This window comes from Sarcophilus harrisii, chromosome 3 (assembly GCF_902635505.1).
Source record: "Sarcophilus harrisii chromosome 3, mSarHar1.11, whole genome shotgun sequence".
NCBI classification, from domain to species: Eukaryota; Metazoa; Chordata; class Mammalia; order Dasyuromorphia; family Dasyuridae; genus Sarcophilus; species Sarcophilus harrisii.
The window spans coordinates 372753346-372759119 of record NC_045428.1 but is presented as its reverse complement, the minus strand read 5'-3'; the positions used below and the strand labels follow the sequence as shown (position 1 = coordinate 372759119).

At 31.2% G+C, this 5774-nt stretch overlaps 1 long non-coding RNA gene across 1 annotated transcript; it reads left to right on the top strand.

The window, feature by feature from the left end:
* Positions 1–1923: 1923 nt before the first annotated feature.
* Positions 1924–2565, top strand: LOC116422082. Its single transcript, XR_004232668.1, has 2 exons — positions 1924–2160; positions 2493–2565. It is a non-coding gene; the product is annotated as an uncharacterized LOC116422082 (long non-coding RNA).
* Positions 2566–5774: the final 3209 nt, after the last annotated feature.

Here is a 5774-nt window from a genome sequence, read left to right as displayed (position 1 = left end):
ACAGAAGCACTGTGCCCAAAGGGGGCTATTTTATTATTATATAAAAGATAAAAATATGACAGCCCATGAATTACAATCTGTCCCTTACCATATCCCAAATTTATAGCTCTGTGCTCTAAAGTTGAAGTACACCTTTTCAAGAGTGTATCCCAGTTAATAGATTAAGTGATTTCTGTAGAATCTTCTTATGATACCATCTTGATGAATGATTTTACTAAGACTTAGTTAATTCTATTCAGTGATGGTTATACAGAAACAGTCCAGTGGAGACAAACCTATATACTGCAATTGTCAAAGTAGACACTCAAATAGGTGGCTACTGAATCCAAATTTGCAGCCACCTCTGTAGACCTAATTTGAGTGGCGGGTTGATAAAGTAGGAAAGAAAGAATGTAAGCAGCTAAGAAATAATAAATCTAAAATCTAGTAATCATAAACATATATCTCCTTCCTTTGACCCACTATCATCAGGGCAAATGGAAGAGAGAAACATATGTGTGCATGTGTATTTATATATGTACATAAGTACACTTTAAGAGACTCTATAAACACATGTGTATGAAAATATCCATGGATATATAATCACTATGTACATATATACACTGCATATACAAAATATGTATATATAGAGTCCTACAAAAGCAAGTGTACTTTTCTAATATAACAATGTAAATGGTTCTAAGAATCATGGGTCATATGCACACATGTTGCTGTTGTTATTCAGTAATTTTTTGGTCATATCTAACACTTGGTGGGACCACTTGGGGTGGCAAAGATATATGTTGCTTGCCAATTTCTTTTTCCAGCTCATTTTATAGAAGGGGAAACTGTGGTAAACAGTATTACGTGATTTGCCTAGGGTCACACAACCAGTAATTGTCTGAGATCATATTTGAACTCAAGAAAATCCTTGACTCCAGATCCAAGCTTCTATCCATTGTAACATTTAACTGCCCTTATATACACATTAATAAATGTATATATGTCTATTATATGCAAAATTATGTGTACACTTTTGCATGCATATGTAACTATGTAATATGTAGCATAAATGTGTGCATATATATGCTATGATCTCTTAATATATGTATAAGTGTAAAATAATATACATATATGAATGTCATACATGCATACAATTTTATACGCGTGTAGGTTATGTGTATATAATGTGTTTGCATGGATACATAAATATGTTTAATGCTGTGTGTGTGTGTGTTTTTGTGTTTTTATATATGTGTCCATATCTGCATTTGTGAATATTTGGGGCAATTTAAATTGTTGAAGCTCCTTCTGCTAAGGCACATATTTACAATTCTTTTAATGTGTTTATAAAATATTGCTCCTGGCAATGAAAGGTTTAAGTGATTTGTCTTTAGTCAAATAGCTAGAATGGCAAGTATGCTCTACCCTTACATGGAGAGGAATCAAGGACTTAGAGGTCCCCATGACAGATGTAGGATTTATCTTTTCTAGTGCTCCAGTGATCAAGACCACATACACACATTAACACACACACACTTACTGAAGTCATTCCTTTCTCTAAAGATCCTTGATGCTGAACTTAATCTGACTTTTTAAATATATAAGAACAGAGTTTCTTGATTATTCCCATTTCCTTAAAATGAAAAAAACAAATTGTTTTTTCTTAGCCTCAGGGGAGAGGAGATTTAAGGCTTCTGTTCTTAATTTATTATTTCTTACTAACTATATTCAACAAAGAAATCAAAGCAAGAGACAGCAAAGAGCTTGGCAGAGGCTTACTGAGACCTTTTGCAGTCATCCTCACTCCTGGTTCTCTAGACAACCAATTGATGAGGCTACCATACATTGTGAGGTTATAGATTGGGGTTCTAGAAGTTACAGCCTGTTTACATGTTCCAGTGTGTTTCTAAGGTTTCTAAGGGACACTATATGTCACACCATTCTCCTAGAATCAGGAGCTCTCTACTCTCCCAGAGTAGCACCAGAAGTGTTCTGAACCCTATGCCAGAATCCTGTTACTCTTGTCTATACCAGAGGGATAATTTGAACTCAAGTTTTCTTGATTCTTTTTACCAGTCAACATTTACTCAAAAAAATATTGTCACAACACCTAGTGTTCCACTTTAAGGTTTCTAAAGGACTATTTCATTTGATCATCATAATCACAACATGAAATAGGTACTATTTTTAACCAGTAGGAAATTGGAAGTAAGAGATTACATGACAACCTCAGGGTATTTGAGTTAAGATTTAAAGTTAAATCTTGACTTCAAGTTTAATACTCTATTCTTTATATTACCTCACTGCCTCCCAAAATGGTGGCTATCATATGGAGAAAGGATTATTTGTATTGATGATCTCATGAGAGCTTTTTGAGGAGAAAGTACTTTATAAATTTCAAATCAAAGATATAACCAATAATATTATTCTTTTATTTTAATCTAATTATGTATATAAAACTATGGATATGAGTATGAAAAGTTTCACAAAGTGTTTTGTCTTTTGTCCAGCATTGATCTAGAGAGGAATTCACCAGTACAGCATGGAACAGAACTTAGAACATCTGCTTTTGGGGAGTATAAGGTAATAATTTTAATGGATCAAGCAACACTCTAAAGAGCCAGTCTATATTTTTTATATGTATAGATGGAAGGAGTATGGAGTTGTTTTCTCTGACCTTTATACTTGTAAATTCATACTGTGTTGGCTTCCCTCTTTATCTATTTATCTAGCCCAACAAATTCTTAATAAAGGGAAAGGGAAAAAAAAATACTTTACAACTTCCAATCATTTCTGTGGATTCAAAAAATGGCAATATCTCTGAGATTGCCTAGCAGGTCTATTTTTTGTTTAAACAAATACTAGGTTCACTTGAAAAGAATAGAGATAATAGAGATATCTTTCAGAAGTTTCATTAGCTGCAGTCCTAAGTATGTCACCTATTGATTGGCAGTATTTTTAATCACCGAGAGAATAAGATATATGCACTCCTGTTTAAATATTTTTGCTGCTGACTCTAGAAGTTACAGGTATTTGAATATATATTTAGAATTTTCTACTGCCATCTGATATTAATTTTAACCATTAATATAGTAAAAGAGGTGGAAAAAAGAATAATAGATCATGTTTCTGAAAGCTTAACTTTTATATCATCATTTTTCAGTGCTTGTCAGAAATTCTTTGCCATTTAAATGTTTTCTTGGTGTTGTTAATGCTTAGGCAAATACCTGTTTAATGACAAGGGAGATTAGTGTGTATATAAATAAATGTATGTATACACATATTTGTGTGTGTGTGTGTGTGTACATAGACAAATGTGTCTGTGGTATATGCTAGGCTACATGAATCTTAGGGAAAATACAATAATTTAATAGGATGGGTTTTTTGTAAGTCAACTAATTTCAATCCTTTTTAATTGAATTTCTTGGTTAGGCAATATTGAATATGAGCTAAAGTACCTGTTTGTAATACATAATCAACAAATCCTTTATTTAATACTTATCACCATCATTATAAAAATGTGGTATTAATGAAATAATAGCCCATACAAAAAGTTTTAATGGTTCCCCATTGGTTACTAGCTTAATCTCACATTCTTTAAATACTAAATTGTCCCACAGTCACAGTTTGATATAGTCAGTTGAAATCATTTAAGGAAATTCTCTTGTAATCACAAAATTAAGGTAAAATCCAACAGACTAATCTTTAAGAGAGTCTAGTTTTTTGTTTTTGTTTTTGTTTTTAAAGGAAAATTAAGAAAGCTTAATACAGTAGAATTTGGGGTTTTGAGTTAGCAAGATAACTGCAACATAGATAAGATGTCCAGGTGAGGGTTCAGGATGTCATCAAGTAAAGAAATCAGCATGTGACTTTTACAAAGGACAATTAAGGAACCAGAAGGTGAATCAGGTAAGGAGACAGAATAGAGATTTTTGCAAGGTCCTCAATTTTAGCAAGATCTCTATCAACACATGTTTATTTCTCCACATTCTTTAGTTAGATGTACAGTTTTGGTTTGAAGTACAGGAAATTCTGGGGACATCACTAAAATTTTATATGCCTAACAATATTGCCTTAACCTATTTTTAGAACACTTCAGCACTGCTCTGTTATATTGAACCAGTGTAAGAAAACACATGACATTTATCTTAATTTTTTCTACCACTGAGCTTCAGTTATTCTTTTTGGTAACTAATAACACTATAAAATACATAGAAAAGATTTTATAATATACAAGGAAATATTTTACAATTCACATTGATCTGCTGGGAAGTTACTTGGAAAAATTATTTTTCAAATTGTATTACTTCATGTAAGATATATAAGATGTATATTTTAAAAATCAGCAAATTTAAGAAAAAAGATAAGAAAGAATATGAAATACAACTTTCATACATTTATAGTAATTTATCACTTTTACACAAAAGAAAACTCATACAGACCTGTTAACATAAGTGAAAAATATTAACAAATATTTTAAAATCTTTCTTCAGAGTTCACATAAAGTGCATTCTCTGTTCCTATTATGACCTGCTCTTATCTTTCAGTAACAGAAGTTAGGAAGAAACTAATTTTCTTACTTTTATTTCATTACCATGCTATTTACTTTGTTTTACTTGAGTTTTATTATTATAATTGCTTATTTCATATTTTGAAAGGCAGTGATAATACATAATAGGAACTTAAATGTTTGTTTATTAAAATATTATAGGATTTTTTTCCTAAAATTTTACACACACACACACACACACACACACACACATTTTTAAAAACATCATCTTCTTTAATTTTCATAAGAAAGCTAAGAAGATAAAAGAGCAAATGTTTTCCTTATTTTACAAACAAAATGACTAAAGGTCTTGGAGTTTAAGTGATAAAATAAGTAAGTTGCAGAATTATTACATGAATTCGAGTTTTTGACCTCTAAATCATGTGCATGGTCCAAATCATAGACAGAGTGTGAAATATGATGCCAATATTTTAGTAGTTCTCTTTATGCTCACTTCTATGAGCTTTCTTTTCTTCACCCAAAAATGAATGCAACATAACCATTCCCATTCACCTCAGAATAATGCCAGTAAAAGGGTTTAATAAAAATCTCAATCACTGAAAAATTCTTCAAGTTTCTTGGAATAAATGCACCAAAATCTAAGAGGCAATAATAACACATTTATAATATTTCATTGAGATGATGACATCTTAGATTTCACCTGAAGTTTGCCCTTGAATAGATATTCAAAGTGGGGCTCTTGTGTGACTGAACTTGATGGTGTCTTTTGTTTCTTGACATTTCCTTTCTTATGGGACCAAGCACCATTTCAAATGTTAATTGAGAATGGGAAGCAGAAAGTGTGAGCTATCTTCTTTTGCAATGAAATAGAAAGATTACTGATCTGGGAATTAGCATGTAAAGTCAGTTTTCTGGTTTCTTTCTTCATAAAAATTATCTTGTGACATTTTTTTCAAGTACCAAGGTAGGTGATTAAAAATAAAAATCTTAAAGCATTCAGTATATATCCATCAATGAATCAGTAACTCTGATAGTCAATGATTTTCCTTATTAATTTTATAAGTTAATTTTTTGTAAATTTGACTTTTGACAGTTCAAAAGCTTTTCTATTTAAGCAATTTCCTTTTTATATCCTTGCATAATGTACCTAAGACAAGAGTCATAATTAATTGATAAAGTGAAAGTAATAGTAAACTAGTTTGATAACTCCACTGAGATATAATGATTTCTGAGATGAAAACTATGCAAAGAGTGAATAAGAAAGTCAAGTTTGCTGAAATGA